This window comes from Camelina sativa, chromosome 5 (assembly GCF_030686135.1).
Source record: "Camelina sativa cultivar CO46 ecotype springtype chromosome 5, ASM3068613v1".
Classification (NCBI taxonomy): domain Eukaryota; kingdom Viridiplantae; phylum Streptophyta; class Magnoliopsida; order Brassicales; family Brassicaceae; genus Camelina; species Camelina sativa.
Window position 1 is genome coordinate 23,262,274 of NC_141884.1, and position 18,322 is coordinate 23,280,595.

Below are 18,322 nucleotides of genomic sequence, written 5' to 3' on the forward strand. Positions count from 1 at the left end.
GCGACTCGATCGGCACGACAGCGCGACTCGATCGGCATGACAGCGCGACTCGATCGGATGTGTGACGATAGAATGATGGCGTGACCCAAGCGGATGTGTGATGATGGAATGATGGCGCGACTCGAGACAGCCTGACTCCAAAGTCTCCAAAATACCTGAAATACTCCAAAATGCATGATGTATGCGAAGATAATGCAAGAACTACCTAAATATGAAAAGTGTACAAAAGAGAGTAGAAATTCATGCAAAACAATTAGTTATCCTAACTAGATGCATGACAAAAACATGCTTAGCAGAGACAAAATATAACTGTGATATAATTGGATATGCCAAATAAAATACTTCAATAACCATAATGTTTTTAAAAAACCTTAAAAAGTAAGAAACTCGAAGTGTAACAAACTCAAAGTGTAACCAGTACTAATAAAATATTTTAGAAATTCAAATTTAAAAACAATAAGAGAATAAGAGTGTAGAACATCCAATCTTCATTCTCTAAGAAACCCTACTATTGCTAATTTACTAAGAAGAAAACTAGAAAAGATAATTAATTAAATTAATTGCACTCATTTTTACAAAAAAAAATAGAATCCGGTTTTATCCGGTTTAATGGTTCACCGGTTTTTGGTTTTTTGGCCGGTTGATATGGTTTTTTACCGGTTCAATTTCTTTTGGGTTTTGATATTAACCCAACCCGGACATGTTGCCGGTTTGCGGGTTAACGTGGTTCGACCGCCGGTCCGGTCCGGTTTTGAAAACATTGCCATGAAGGATAATAATAGCAATTTTTTAAAACTCTAAACTTCTAACATTTATCATTTTTACCTAGATAATCTAGTAAAGAATTGACATTCATCATTTTACGATAGACAAGATTATAAATTAAAAAAATTCTTTCAAAATGTGAATGATAACAAAAGTATCTTATTTGTAATAGAAAATTTTCAAAATTATGAAAATGAAAAAATCTATTCATAAATTAATATTTTATTATTAATTTATCGATAAATTAAAACATCTATAAATTAATAAAATTTCATGGTCCCGACCTTATAAATTTATAGAGGTTTTACTGTAATTCTAAATTTTGTAAATACTCATTTCTATATAAGCATAGATCATCTTATATTTTTCATCTAACAAAATAATTTATTCAATAACACTGTTTTCAACTTTGTTTTATTGGTAAAAACATTTTCATGGGAAAGTAAGTTTTTCTCTTTCTTTTATACCAAAATTTTCTCCTACTTTCTCCTTTTTTTTATACCAAAATTTTCTCATACTTTCTCATTTTTCAGTTTGGAATAGGTAAAATTAATATATTGACCAAAAAAAGATTGATATATGCGTCTTCTTTTTTAGATTGTTTTATTTAATTTATATTTTCATCTTTGAATTACTTGGGATTCATATATTATCATGCTTATAATTTTTTATATTATTTCTTTAATTGTGTCAAATTAATTTTCTTCTAATTTCTACCTTGATTGGTTGGTCATAGACACTTTTTTTTTTGTGCAAACATAATTATTACCATTCATTCAAATCCCAAAAGGAGATTTCGAGTAGAAGCTCATCAACCTAATAGCTGGATAAAACAGATTAATAAATACAAGCTTACACCAAACATAGATAGATAGATTGGAAATATATAAATCATTGTTGAAAGATCCATAAGAGCTCGGAGACTGTGACACCCTGACTTACGAAAAGGTTTAAAAGAATTGATTTGGCCACCTATGTCACCAAAGTGCACTTATATTTTCGGTCAAGGGTCCTGAGAGAACTCCAGAGTTAAGCGTGCTTGAATTGGAGTAGTTTCAGGATGAGTGACCTTCTGAGAAGTGATTTTAGGAACTGCACGAGTAAGGACAAAACACAGGGAAATATCATGTGGTGATTTATAGGGTCGGTAAAGTATTTAAAGCCTCCCAGATGTAACAAACCGGCCGTCGGATATGGATGGCCCCACCGGTCGGGAGTAGACGTGGGGCCCACTAAGGAAGGTGGCTGTCAGGGCGTTACAAAGACAGAGGCTACATCATGGTATGTCAAAGAAGCTTCCACGAATACATTGAGAAATTTAACATTAGTTAATATCAAAAGATTTTGTGACGTTAGAAAATGATCTTTAGTTTCTTTGGTTGTCGGAGCAAACCATTTTGAGATAAGTAAAAGATGTGAACATGTTCTCTCCACATAGGAGTAGTGCAGAGCCGATGTTCTCTCTATGGTAGAGGAGGTTGGTCGCAAGGTTATCTCCCCAAGGAAAGAAGTTAGAGGTGGTTGGACGCATTGTTATCTCTATAAGGGAAGAAGGCGGAGCCAAGGTTCTCTCCATGGTAGATGAGGTTGGACGCAAGGTTCTCTCCATGGTAGATGAGGTTGGCCAGAAAGTTCTATCCGTAAGAGAGGGAGGAGGGAGGAGGGCGGAGCCGAAATTATCCCCATGGTTGGTCATACACTATTGTGATGATACATCATTGATTAGTATACTTTTTTTTAACAATAATTGATTAGTATACTATATAATTAATTTTTTTTATTTGAAATGTTTTTTGAGCCAACAATTTTTGTAATTAAAAAAATTATGCAAATGTGAAAGTAAAGAGATATATAATAGTTGGCTTAATGTGTTTATATAGACATTTTTTAGGTGGTGATAACGAATATATTTGTAATATATAATATATTTAGGTGTAAAAAATACACTTTTAATGGTAACATACATAAAATTTGTAAATAGATATAAATCAGTGTATTATAGAAAAAAACATTCTAAATTACATACAACAAATTTTAATACAAATTTAATTTTATTTACAAAATTTTAAACCCGTACATCGGGCGGATCCTTATCTAGTTATCAATACTAGTAAGTATTTTAACATATTTCTTTTAATGTACTAACATATTATTTTATAATTAATAACATTTTAAATAAATAAAAATATCCTTATAAAATAACTAATTTTAGCATTACTTGTTTACGTAATGCAATTTTAATATGAATTATAAAAACATGATACAAGCACCATTAACTGCAGCAAAATTAAGATCACCTGTTTTTTTTTGCAAACGACGCATGTTAACATCAATAATCGATTCATCAAATAATCAAAATTAGTTTAATATCACTTATCATCTCGATTAGTTTGAAACTTATTTATTTTGCAAAATTAAGATCACCTCTTTTTTATTGCAACTTATTTTCATTATTTGCATCACCACTTTTAGAGTCACATTTATAAGTGATATAAAACTAATTTGTATCAATTATAATTGATTCAAATATACAAAATAAGCGACATATTTGGCTAAATGAATACATACGTAAAATACATTTACATGGTAGATAAGCATAGAAAGAACTCTCTATATTAATACTCAAGAAAATTTCATAAATTTCATTAACACTCGAAAAATAATTATATACATAGCGTATATAATTTTTTATAAATTAATAAAATATCATAATCTTGATATTATAAATTTATAAAGGTTTTACTTTAGATGATTAGTATTAAATTGAAAGATATCATGTTTTAGTTAAACCATATTAAATACTATATTTTAGCACATCACACAGATACAAAACCAAACTGTCGAATTAGTTGAGTTATATGATGCTGGAAAATCCCCGAGTAAGCTTCTCCCAAACTTGAGACGAGAAGCTACACAAGAGAAAAACATATTTTTCTGAGACTGCATTTGTATTCAGGACTTATTATATAAGGTTGCGACTTGCGAGTCTAATATTGAGAGCACTGACATGAGGTGAAGAAGGGAAAGGCAACATCAACTCTTTAGACGACCCATTTCAGTGATCCGAAGCTGTGATTTGGTTTTGAGAGGGATAACTTTTATAATTTGTAAGAATACAACCATGCATGTACAGTGTGCGTGGCAAAATGAGAACCCTATAGTTTTAATTTGTAATAAGCTGAATTTCAAAAATGCTCTTTATTAAGTTTATTGATAGAATAATTATGAAATGTTGTTTTAGGTTGGACTTGACTTACTTATATGCAAGTTACGTTGTACGGGTTTTGGGTGGAGTCAAGCTAAATCAGTCCGATTAAGATGCCTAATCATATATATCCTAGTCGACTACGAATGTAGCTCGAATTTCCAACTCTTTGGAGATGGACACTATACTATTTAAGAAAGTTCACAAGTTTTTTAATTTATCAATGTCAATCAGCATAAAGTTTTGTTATATTTATTCAATTACTCAATTACTAATATCACAAAATAAAGTACTGGAAGACTTTGATTTAAACACACCTATTGTGCGAATTGATGCATCATGTTTTTTTTTAAATGGTAAGATCTCTTTTTTTTTTTTTTTTGACGTCAATAGTAAGATCTTTTTAGAAGTATGAAATATCCTTTATCCAGTAGACAAATAAGTTCCAATTAGGGAAAGGGACAAGGGGGCATTACAGTAAAATGATTGGGGAAGTGGTGGCTGTTACAAGGCAAAAAGCACTGCCATTTTTTGTTAAGTAGTGAGCAACAAAATCCATGTGAGCAAAATCCACTCTCTTCTTGTCTGTAAAAATATTCAAGTGTCGATCATAAATTCATAATCCATAACAACCAGACGACATGCTTCTCTCATTTTGTTTATCTCTCTGGTCCCATTGATTTGATATTTTTATCTTTCGTTTTTGAAGATAAGAGTTATCTTGAAGATAGCAAGATGACTCTACATGCCATGAAAAGAGGAAAAAATGCGTTATTATCTTCGTGTATGGTGAAAATCCAAATTAAAGTTGGCCTCTTGGTTCATAGGGACTCTTCCATATTACTGGTCTCGACGTGGATAGTAATACTACATAGTTTATATGCCATTAAACTAAATCTGATTAAGCTAGAATTAGATCTATATCTACAAGTTTCAGACAAATACTGTAGTAACATGATACTCGGTTTTTTCTTTTGACCAAACAAAAATTTATTGTCGTCGGTGTTGCTTCATTAATTGGACCGTAGTCCATTAAGTCTTTTGCGCATAGATAATTTTAAATAAATGTCACGATGGGTCACTTAATTAGTACGTATAGTTCTAGATATCATAATATATATGATAGTTGGAATAGGAAAACACGAGCTCTAATATAGCATGTTAATAGCAACAACAATTTCATTATATAAACAAAAAGACAACATTTTCAATAGAAAACGAAAAAGAATGAATAAATTAATTAAGTAGTACTAGGTTAATTGTTTTCTATACATAAGTAGATTCTTAATGGTTAATAATTTTGGTCTTTTGTGGTCCATTATCTGGATTCGACTAGATTCTAATCTCTCATCATTAGCACGGTTCCTCCTGATATGAGTATACTAAACGAATTCTTTACGAGAATGAGCCATTAGTTGTACGCGTGGCCACAAGTTGCGTGTTGGGCGGCTATATTGCAAGATTGGTAGCAGGAAAAGAGAAGTCATAATTCATCTGTAGAAATTTTGATTGTATAGCTAATTATATATCATGTACCGTATACTCTTTTGTCTTTTCTAACTATAATTGATCTAAATTCATGTACGTAGTAACTAGGTGGTAGTGTGGAACAGTAGTGATTAGTGATTGAAAGGTTGATAATAAGTGTGTTTTTCTAAACTATTACACTGTGATTTCAAATGTAATCGTTTCTAGTAGCAATAAATTGAATTTCTATAAATATTGGTAGAGATAAAAAAAATCAAGTAGTAGTGTGGTATCGTGATGAAAGATTTTTGAGACATGGAGTCTCTCTCATCAGATATGATTTCTACTGAAATTTTTTTTATTTTGATTTGGCTATTCAAAATAGTGTCATACGTTATGCTTATTACTAATCCAATGTGTACGTTAGTATAAGCAAAGACTTGTGATTATTAATTTCTCGTGGTTCTTGGTAAACTTAAATAAAATAAAAATTACATGTCTCACTTGTTTGATGCGTTATGCTACTTATATAGTAGGGAAGCAAAATCATAAAAATTATCTGAATTAGGAATGGAAGTATTAATAACAGTATAAATTCTACAGAAATTATTAAATAATATATAGTTTTAATAATTTTAAAGAAATATACGTTCAAAATGTGTGCCCTAAATGTCCAAATTTGTTCTCTTGCTTTAAAAGATGTGCATGTCGCATCTAACACTATACAGTATATCTACATGCAACATATCATGAATCCATGATCATCCACCATTTGCTTAATTTACTAGCTCGGTCATGCATAAGTGTCATGCCTATTTTTCCAAAACAAAACAGGTTCCAAATACAAATATTTGAAAGCTATTTTGTGTAGATGGGAATACAATGCAACATAACTGAGAGGCACACAGAAGACTAGCAAAAAGTTTCTCTCATAAAAATATAATTATGTACAGATTTTATGAAGATTTAGTCTCATCCAAAATCTTCAAAATTTCTTTTATTACCCGATTCTTCTGGTTGGTCATCTTTATTAACTAGTTATTGTTTTCTTAATCATATCCTATGTGATTTGATATTCATATCTTTCTTTCTGGTATGCCAAAAAAAAAAAAAAAATCTTTCTTTCTGGTATCACGAAAAAAATAATAAAAAACTTCACGCCATACATACTTTGTAACATAAGCACAGTACAATTGTAGAAACAACTGTAGAATACCTAAAAATAAAGGAAAATTTTCAAAAATACTCTTTTTTTCAGATATTTTGGTCTAACTATATACGTACCATTTTCAATATCAGAATAGTTACCAAGTATGTCGTCGAGGTTGCGTGCTAATATATAAAAAATTTAGGATTTTCTTGTAACGCCCGCGAACCAATTTGTGTATTTTTGGTGTGGGTGTCGATCGACACCCTTGGTGGCATCGATCGACACTATGTTTTTCTGGTTTGGTCGGGTTTGATTTTAATTGCGGATTGGTTCGGTTTTGGTTCAATTAAATCCCTAATCGTGTTGTTAAGTGTCTGAGACGAGATTGAAGGTTTTGGGAAAGTCTTTTGTCGCCGTTTTGTGAGAAAGAAAGGGAGAAAAAGAGAGAAAAACGTTTCTGAGTTTTCTGGGCTTGTTCTTGGAGATTTTGGAGAGATCTGAGGCTGTAGGAGGGTTATCTGTTGCTGGAAACGAAGGGGGAGCTTCTGGAGGTGTTGTTTTCCACGTTTCTCAATCCAATCTTCCTGTTCTTGAGGTGAGTGCTTGACCATGGTTGATCTAAGCATGAGATCTCTCTTGTTTGTGTGTTTTCTTTGCTGTTTGTGTTGTTTTGTTGCTTGGCTTCGTTGCTTTTGTGATTCACTGTGATTTCTGAGGTAATTGGGTCAGATTGGGACGGATTCGGGATGGTTTGGAATCGGGATTCGTCGTTCGTGTTCGCGCAGTTCGCGTCTGCAGGTATGGCATCGATTGACACTCAAGGAGCATCGGTCGACACCGTTTGGTGGAGCATCGGTCGACACCCTACTGGCATCGGTCGACACCTTTGGTTCAGCATCGGTCGACACTTTCTTGTGGCATCGGTCGACACTAGTCTCAACCGAGACTTGTTTTCCTGGTTTGCTGTATTGCTTGTGTTTGTTTGCTTGCTTGACTTGAGGGTCTCATATGCTTGTGTGTATAACCCAGTAGATGGGAGGACGGCCTCACTAAGTATTTATGATAATACTTACGCATCTCAATTGTTGTTTGTGGTGTGCAGGTAAAGGAAAAGTGTGATCGTGGAATCAAAGGCGATGAGGAGGAGGATGTTCTAGAGGCTTGATTGATTGTGGTCTAGCTGATATTAGGTTGCTAGATTAAGTCATTGGAACATTGTAGGATGTTAGCTTTTGGTTATTTCTTTGTTTGGATTATGATGTTATTGGATTATTTATGTTGGATATTATTGGAATTGTTTTATTTGGTTATCCGCTGTTATTGATTGTTGTTAGGATGTTAGTGGGTATGGGACCACTAGTAAATGAGGTATAAAAAAAAAAAAAACGGGAAGGGTTGTTTCATTTTGGTATCAGAGCCCTTACGGTTCTAGGTCTAGGGTTCATTGTGCTTTTGCTGTTGATGTTTAGGATTCCATGCTATGATTGATTGTGTGAGTCGGTCAATTGAGTGTGGCATGAAGTCCTAGAACATCCTCTTCGAGCCTGTGTTGTGATTCCACGGTAAGTTGTGTTTCTTGTGTAATAGAATTATTGTTTGCTTAGCCTTCTGTTCTTGGATGATACAGATGGTTAGGGGTGAGGATGCTGTTGGTCGCGGTCGTGGTCGTGGGCGTGGTCGTGGTCGGGGTCGGGGACGAGGTCAGGTTCCTGAGGCCAGTGTGAGTGTGACCCAGAGCATGGCCAGTGAGGAGGTGGCGGAGTCACAGGTTCATCCTAGTGTGTCTGGAGACCAGGCTGGTTTGGGTGACGGCAGGGCGGATGGGCCCGGTGTCGGTCACGGTGTTGTCCCGGGTGTGGGGGTTGCAGCGGGAGGTGCTCCAGGCAGGGAGGATGTCTTGATGGACTTGCTAGCTCAGGTTTTGCAGCGACTTCCAGCAGTTGTGCCGCCAGTGGTTGGTGGGCAGGATCCAGTAGTGCCGCCAGTGGTTGGTGGGCAGGATCCGGTAGTGCCGCCCGTGGGTGGTGGGCAGGGTCCAGCGGTGCAGCCTGTGGCGGGTTTGCATGCAGGTGTGCAGCCGGGGGCCGAGGTAGTGGATGCTCAGTATGTGCGGATGATGGAGCAGCTGCGGCATGTGGGAGCAGGGTATTTCTCAGGAGGTACCGATCCGAGTGTAGCGGATGAGTGGAGAGAGCGGATGGAGGATATTTTCCTTTCGCTTAGGTGTCTCGACCGGTACAGGGTGGATCTAGCAGTGTTTTACTTGTCAGGAGATGCTCGTGTGTGGTGGAGGTCGGTGACAGCACGGAGGGTGCATAGGGGTATGTCTTGGGGAGATTTTGTGGGGGAGTTTAACTCCAAGTATTTTCCTCAGGAGGCTCTTGATCGTATGGAGGCACGGTTCTTGGGTCTGACTCAGGGGGACCGTACAGTGCGGGAGCTGGATGCAGAGTTCAGTCGGCTTGTGGGGTATGCAGGCAGGGCATGGGAGCCAGAGGCGGCTCAGGTGCGGAGGTTTTTGTTGGCTCTGCGGGATGATTTGAGGACTCGGTGCAGAGTGAGGAGCTATGCTACGAGAGCAGAGCTGGTTGAGGTTGCAGCTGGGATAGAGGATGACTTGAGGTCACAGGTGGTTGTGGTCAGTTCTTCGGTGCAGCCACAGCAGTCTCAGCCGCTTTCTGTTCCTAGCAAGGGCGGCAAGCCTGCGCAGAGGCAGAAGAGGAAGTTTGATGCTATGCAGAGATCGAGGCACGGGGGTGCGAAATGCTTTGGGTGTGGTAGTAGGGACCCCAAGGTGTCTAGCTGTCCACAGAGAGGTGAGCAGCGGGCAGTAACAGAGCAGCGGGCGGTGACGGAGCCGCGGACAGATACTCGGGTGTGTTACTACTGCAGAGAGACGGGGCATATCAAGCCTCGTTGTCCCAAGTTGCAGCAGAGGGCAGTAGCAGTGTTGCAGGCTGGAGCTCAGCCAGGGGTGCAGCAGGGTGTGCAGCACGGTGTGCAGCCGGTGGATTGGATTGAGCCAACGACTCAGGTGTACTCGACTCAGGAGCCCGGTGGCACTAGTGCAGGAGCGATCACAGGTATAACTTATGAGATTCGAACTTAGTCAATTCAATAGTTCAGATTATATTTGTTTTTGTTTGTGGTCAAGTGTTAGGTTCTCAACACATGAGGTTTGTGTAGGGACCTTGTTGGTGGGCGGGTTTAAGTCCCATGTTATGTTTGATTCTAGAGCTTCTCATAGCTTCATTACTCCGGAGTGTGCCGTGAGTGCGGGGATCAGAGGGGATTCTGGAGAGCGTTCAGGAGTTGTCAGAGTTGCTGGAGACAAGTTCCTGAGGGTTATTGGACGAGCTGGAGGAGTTGATATTCAGATCGCAGGAGAGTCGTGGCCAGCGGACTTGCTTATCAGTCCAGTGGAGTTGTATGACGTTATTCTTGGTATGGATTGGTTGCATCGGTATAAGATGCATTTGGATTGCTATCGGGGTAGAGTGGAGTTTGAGCGTCCAGGAGGGAAGTTGGTTTTTCAGGGTATTAGACCGACTTCGGGGAGTCTCGTGATCTCAGCCGTTCAGGCAGGGAAGATGATCGAGAAGGGCCGTGAGGCCTATCTGGTTACTATATCTATGCCAGAGTCAGTGGGGAAGTCTACGGTTAGCGGTATTCCGGTTGTGGAGGACTTTGAGGATGTGTTCCAGTCATTGCAGGGATTACCACCATCTCGGTCGGATCCTTTTACCATTGAGCTGGAACCGGGGACGATGCCGTTATCCAAGGCTCCTTACAGGATGGCTCCAGCAGAGATGGCAGAGCTGAAGAAGCAGCTGGAGGATTTGTTGGGCAAGGATTTTATCCGTCCTAGTTGTTCACCGTGGGGAGCTCCGGTGTTGTTTGTTAAGAAGAAGGATGGGAGTTTTCGGTTGTGTATTGACTATCGGGGTTTGAACCGAGTTACTGTGAAGAACAAGTACCCTCTCCCGAGGATCGATGAGTTGTTGGATCAGTTGAGGGGTGCTACTTGGTTCTCTAAGATCGACTTGGCTTCAGGTTATCATCAGATTCCTATTCATGAGGCAGATGTGAGGAAGACAGCCTTCAGGACGAGATATGGGCACTATGAGTTTGTGGTGATGCCGTTTGGGTTGACAAACGCGCCAGCTGTGTTTATGAGATTGATGAACAGCGTGTTCCAGGAGTTTCTGGACGTGTCAGTCATCATTTTCATCGACGACATCCTGGTATATTCTAAGAGTCCTGAGGAGCATGCAGTACATTTGAGAGCAGTGTTGGAGAAGCTGCGGGAGCAGAAGTTGTTTGCTAAGCTGAGTAAGTGCAGTTTCTGGCAGCATGAGATGGGGTTCTTGGGTCATATTGTTTCAGCTGAGGGAGTTTCAGTGGATCCAGAGAAGATTCAGTCCATCAGGGAGTGGCCGAGGCCGCAGAGTGTCACTGAGATTCGGAGTTTCCTGGGGTTAGCAGGTTACTACAGGAGGTTTGTTCGGGGCTTTGCGAGTATGGCTCAGCCGATGACTAAGCTTACAGGGAAGGATGTCCCGTTTGTGTGGTCACCAGAGTGTGAGGCAAGTTTTGCAAGTCTCAAGCAGATGTTGACTACCACGCCGGTGTTAGCATTGCCTGAGCAGGACGAGCCTTATGTTGTGTATACAGACGCTTCTAGAGTGGGGTTGGGTTGTGTACTTATGCAGCAGGGGAAGGTTATAGCCTATGCTTTGCGGCAGTTGCGGAAGCATGAAGCTAATTATCCTACCCATGATTTGGAGATGGCAGCAGTGATCTTTGCTCTTAAGATTTGGAGATCTATCTGTATGGTGGGAAGGTACAGGTATTTACAGATCACAAGAGTCTGAAGTACATTTTTACTCAGCCTGAGCTGAATTTGAGGCAGAGGCGTTGGATGGAGTTAGTAGCAGATTATGATTTGGACATAGCTTACCATCCTGGTAAAGCTAATCTGGTTGCAGATGCCTTGAGTCGGAAGCGGGTGGTTTCGGCTCAGGAGCAGGATATGGAGGCATTGGTAGGTGAGATTAGTGCATTGAGTTTGTGTGCTATCTCACAGGAACCTCTGGGTTTGGAGGCAGCTGATAGAGCGGATTTGTTGAGTAGAGTGAGGTTAGCTCAGGAGAGCGATGAGGGGCTGGTGAATGCCTCTAAGGCTGCGGGTGCAGAGTATCAGGTTTCTGCTAATGGTACTATCCTTGTGCATGGTCGGATCTGTGTGCCCAAGGGTGAGGATTTGAGGCAGGAGATACTGAGAGAGGCTCATTCGAGCAAGTTCTCTATTCATCCAGGAGCGACCAAGATGTACCGTGACCTCAAGCGGTATTATCACTGGGTCGGGATGAAGAAGGACGTAGCTGACTGGGTGGCAAAGTGTGATACTTGCCAGCTGGTGAAGGCGGAACATCAGGTTCTTGGTGGTTTATTACAGAGTTTACCCATTCCAGAGTGGAAGTGGGATTTGATCACGATGGACTTCGTGGTAGGTTTGCCTGTGTCGAGGACGTTTGATGCTATTTGGGTCATTGTGGACCGTTTGACTAAGTCTGCGCATTTTCTGGCCATCAAGAAAACTGATGGAGCAGCGGTTTTGGCCAAGAAGTACGTGAGGGAGATAGTCAGATTGCACGGTGTGCCTGCTAGTATTGTGTCTGATAGAGATTCCAAGTTCACCTCGGTGTTCTGGAAGGCATTTCAGGCGGAGATGGGCACGAAGGTGCATATGAGTACAGCCTATCATCCTCAGACTGATGGTCAGTCAGAGAGGACGATCCAAATTTTGGAGGATTTATTGAGGATGTGTGTGCTGGATTGGGGTGGTCATTGGGCAGATCACTTGAGCTTGGTGGAGTTTGCTTATAACAACAGCTACCAGGCTAGTATTGGGATGGCTCCTTATGAGGCCCTGTATGGGAGGCCGTGTCGTACATCATTATGTTGGACTCAGGTGGGGGAGAGGAGCATATTTGGTGCAGATTTTGTTCAGGAGACCTCGGAGAAGATTCGGGTTTTGAGGCTGAACATGAAGGAGGCTCAGGATCGGCAGAAGAGCTATGCTGATAAGAGGAGAAAGGATCTTGAGTTTCAGGTTGGTGATAGAGTGTACCTCAAGATGGCCATGTTGCGGGGGCCAAACAGGTCATTGACAGAGACTAAGTTGAGTCCGAGGTACATGGGTCCGTTCAGAGTGGTTGAGCGGGTGGGACCAGTGGCATACCGGTTGGAGTTGCCTGAGGTTATGCGTGCGTTCCACAAGGTATTTCATGTGTCGATGCTGAGGAAGTGTCTTCACGAGGGTGATCAGTTGTTGGCTAAGATTCCTGAGGATCTTCAGCCTAACATGACTTTAGAGGCGAGACCAGTGAGGGTGCTCGAGAGGAGAGTCAAGGAACTTCGGAAGAAGAAGATTCCTTTGATGAGAGTCCTGTGGGACTGTGACGGAGTAGAGGAGCAGACTTGGGAGCCCGAGGCGAGGATGAAGGCAAGGTTTAAGAAGTGGTTTGAGAAGCAGACCGCGACTTGAGCTTGTCTAGTCGGGTCCGAGTTGTAGTCCGTGGCTGGAGCGGGTACGGAGTATTCCAGCCCATCTCTCTTGATATTTGGTCGCTTAGGGGTGGTTGGTTGTGCGACTAAGTATCAAGATGAGGTGGTGCTCGGGATGCGGGTTGTTGGCTCCGGTTGTTGTATTTTTGGTTTTTCTGATGTAATTTCGTTGAGATTGTAACGATTATGACATTTGTGAGATTAATAAGATGAGTATTTTTCTTTATGTTTGACTGTTGTTGTCATGGGAAAAGAGAAATAGCTCGGGTTTCTATTTTTGGAAAGTTTCCATAAATAGAAAGTTTCCACAAAAGGAAGGTTTCCATAAATAGAAAGTTTCTAAAAAGGGAAAGTTTTGTGGAAATGTTGAGGTAGATCTAGCCGGGAGATACTCGTTGGCATCAGTGTTTGTTTTTGCTCAAGGCCGTGCGGGTCCAACTCACGTGATACCGATAGCTCGATGGACTTTGTGGCCAGAGAGTGGGAGTGGTATGTTGCTTCGGATGACGATCCGAGAGCGCGCTTGAGGGTGACGACCCAAGAGCGGGATATGTGAGACTCCCTGGATACCGTAGCTGTGAGCCGCGGCTCGGCAGTGAGCCGGTATGTCTCGAGGGTTGCGACTCGAGAGCGGGGGGAGTGGGCGTGTGAGACTCCCTCGATACCGTAGCTGCAGGCTATGGCCTGGCAGTGAGCCGGTATGACTCGAAGGTTGCGACCTGAGAGCGGGGGGAGTGTGTGTGTGAGTGAGTTCCTGGATGCCGTAGCTAAAGGCGGTTGGCCTGATAGCGAGCCGGCATGATTCGTTGGTTGCGACCACGGACGGGGGAAGCACTGAGTTGTGAGCAAATAGTGTTTATGATGCGAGTATATTGGCTAGAGGGAGACCTCGAGGGTCAGTCGGAGGTGTGCGGGCTGTTGCGACAGTGGCACGGGAAACCTTGGCTGACGGTGTTTAGTCCGGTCTGGGGACGTGCGGGCCGTGCAGACGGTGGCACGAAGGTCCTTGGCAGATGGACGGTATTGCGGGATTCGAGGACGAATCCATATTGGTGGGGGAGAATTGTAACGCCCGCGAACCAATTTGTGTATTTTTGGTGTGGGTGTCGATCGACACCCTTGGTGGCATCGATCGACACCATGTTTTTCCGGTTTGGTCGGGTTTGATTTTAATTGCGGATTGGTTCGGTTTGGTTCAATTAAATTCCTAATCGTGTTGTTAAGTGTCTGAGACGAGATTGAGGGTTTTGGGAAAGTCTTTTGTCGCCGTTTTGTGAGAAAGAAAGGGAGAAAAAGAGAGAAAAACGTTTCTGAGTTTTCTGGGCTTGTTCTTGGAGATTTTGGAGAGATCTGAGGCTGTAGGAGGGTTATCTGTTGCTGGAAACGAAGGAGGAGCTTCTGGAGGTGTTGTTTTCCACGTTTCTCAATCCAATCTTCCTGTTCTTGAGGTGAGTGCTTGACCATGGTTGATCTAAGCATGAGATCTCTCTTGTTTGTGTGTTTTCTTTGCTGTTTGTGTTGTTTTGTTGCTTGGCTTCGTTGCTTTTGTGATTCCCAGTGATTCTGAAGTAATTGGGTGAGATTGGGACGGATTCGGGATGGTTTGGAATCGGGATTCGTCGTTCATGTTCGCGCAGTTCGCGTCTACAGGTATGGCATCGATCGACACTCAAGGAGCATCGGTCGACACCGTTTGGTGGAGCATCGGTCGACACCCTACTGGCATCGGTCGACACCTTTGGTTCAGCATCGGTCGACACTTTCTTGTGGCATCGGTCGACACTAGTCTCAACCGAGACTTGTTTTCCTGGTTTGCTGTATTGCTTGTGTTTGTTTGCTTACTTGACTTGAGGGTCTCATATGCTTGTGTGTATAACCCAGTAGATGGGAGGACGGCCTCACTAAGTATTTATGATAATACTTACGCATCTCAATTGTTGTTTGTGGTGTGCAGGTAAAGGAAAAGTGTGATCGTGGAATCAAAGGCGATGAGGAGGAGGATGTTCTAGAGGCTTGATTGATTGTGGTCTAGCTGATATTAGGTTGCTAGATTAAGTCATTGGAACATTGTAGGATGTTAGCTTTTGGTTATTTCTTTGTTTGGATTATGATGTTATTGGATTATTTATGTTGGATATTATTGGAATTGTTTTATTTGGTTATCCGCTGTTATTGATTGTTGTTAGGATGTTAGTGGGTATGGGACCACTAGTAAATGAGGTATAAAAAAAAAAAACGGGAAGGGTTGTTTCATTTCTACACATTATTTTTAGGTAATCTACAAGTTTGATGTAGAAATCTTTGATATTGAGGCAGAGCTAGCGCTGAGGTTTTGGTGGCTACAAGCCAAAAAAAAACAAAATGGCTAATTTTTATTTTTTAAAGGAAAAATGTAAAAAATAAACCTTTGATGGTTTGAAACGGTGACCTTGTCTTTTTATTAGAAATAAGTTTCCAGCAGAACTAATGACTCTTTCGTGAAACTTGGACCAATTAAATAGATATAATTTTGGCGGCCGCAAGCACCAGCTTGGCTTGCTTGTACCATTGGCCGGCACTGTATTGATGGAATGATGGTGGTCGTCCTAAAAGTGAGAAATATTTAATAGAGCACTTAAACCCTTTAAAGAGAATAATTAGTGAAAGTGACAAATTTTTCTAAAAAGGTTTGAACAGTTTGTTTGAAATAATGGAATGTATAGACTTCGGTCTCCTGACCAACGAACATGCATGCACCGCACCTACCATGGACACTTATATACTAGCTTTTTCGACACTATCTACTTTTTTTTTTGGGACAAAATTCGACACTATTTACATGCAACTTTTTCTTGACTTAGACATGAATTACAACATATAAGGGTGTTTTCAAAGTATTTAAGAGATATAAAGTTTGAAATAAAACAAAAAAATGTAATTAATAACGTTCCGGCAAATATTCCAAGAGAAAAACATTCCAACAAACGTCTCTTTAATTTTGTTAGAATCTTTCACAATCTTACTATTTTAAATATCACCACAGTTTAGCATGTGGTTATAGCAAACTCGATAAGTGAGAACTAAGCTGGCTGTGCATGTGCTGATCAAAAACTTATAGACAAAGTGTTTGCAAAGAAAGTCACAAAACCAAAAGCGACACATATGCACTCATTTTACAACACAAAATTCATGGCAATAACAACCAGTCAAGGACTAGTGATACGTAGTTTCGTTTCAAACGAACACGTACTCTCCTTTTTCTTTAAAACCTTCTCGAGTATTAAAGATGAATTATATGACTAAATGAATGCCCAAAACCATAGGATGTAACTTAAAAATAACTGTGTGGCATTAATTAGCTTTTGTAATCTCATAGAACTCCAAAATATTATTTTTGTTTAATGTGAAATTTTTAGAGTTTTGCTTTTTTTTTCTAACATATTTTTATTTTAGATTTTCCAAAAAAGAAAAAAAAACCCCTTGCTAAATAGCATTTTTTTTACAAATCTATCACTAAAAAATACAAAATCGGATTTGACCAGTAATACAACATGTTGTCAACTCGTACACAAAAAAATATTCTATATATATATATAATTCAAAAATATATATTTTTCAATATCATTTTTCAAAATCATAATTTGAATTTTTTTTAGCAAAAATGTTCTGTAAAATATGATATATCTACTTAATTATGTTAAATTTCTAAAAGTATACGCAAAGTACTTATACATAATACATATATGTAAACCATTAGTAATACCTAATACGTTATAAGTGCTTCAAAATATTTTGTAAAGTCTTATTAATATGTTACAAAACTTATAAATAATTTGTATTATCTTATTAAACACTTTATGAAAATTTATAAAATACTTTATAAAAATTAAAAATGCTTTATAAATACTTGTATCGAATCTCCGGATAATACTTATTATTATCTGGAATTACTTTAAAAAAAAATGAAAAGTATATATTTTTGAGCAGAAACACCCTAAAATGATATCTCCATAAAAAGATAAGTGGATATATGCATTCCAAGTAGGTAGTATCATATTAAAATTTAACATAAGGATAAGTGGTGAGAGAGAGAACGTGATCCAATAGCAATTATTATTTTTGTGAACAGATATGAAATTGTTTCACTGGAAGAGATAGAGCAATTCCTTTGCCTTGCTTCTGGGGGCAACAAAAAAAATTACTGAGGAAAAAAAATAAAAGCAAATACAACAAACAAATAGACAAATAAACAAAAGCTGCCTCATCAACTATCTTCGCTAGTTTCTTCTTTTCTATCTATTCTTCTTCTGGACCATTGCGACAAAACTGTATATGATAAATACAAAATCGTGAGTAGGTCATTGCAAAAAAATGTTATTTATCCAAAATATGTCTCAATTAATTATATTCTTAATAATTAATTCGTTCTTCCTTAAAGAAAAAAAGAATTTAACTAAATTATTTTCTATTTTGCTGATAAAACTTCTTTACAATTTTTTTTGTTTGATATAAACTTACAATATTTACAGTTTTAGCTTCAGTTGTTTTCGCAAATAAATGACCATAGCTGCACTTATTATTATTTACTATTTGTTTCCTGTCAAGGGCTTTGCCAAACAAGTTGGCAGAGAATCGAAAATGATCAATGGAAAAATTGTATGAAATTTGTGGGGGTGGTTATTTGAAGTTTCGTGTTAGTAAGACACAAAACCAAACAGATATAAGTGGGCCAAAACTGAGTAAACCGGCTTCTTAATACTTCTAGTCTGTTCGTGGACATATCACATATGTATTGTTGTCGATAAGCGCAAATGTGGAAGAGAAGCAGTATTGAAGTTGTGGTCACATAGTGCCATGTCGGTTTTGGTGCGTTTTTCTTATTATATTTTTTTTGTCTTATATAAGGAAGACAATTGTTCTGATAGTGGAGATCAACAAGAGTGATACTGTCGGCTACACAACATCCACAATCAAATAAAATAAGGAAATTATTCAAAAGTGCAAAGTTTAAAACTTATCAGAATGGTGAATATTATATAACACTATAATATATAGTATATATGTGTATGTAAAAAATGTGAATGTGGTAGAAGACAAGCGTATAAGAAGAACCAAAAAACAAAGAGAAAAAGCATATAAGAAATTGTCCACAAACTTGTGGAACAAATTCGCAGAATCCACTATAT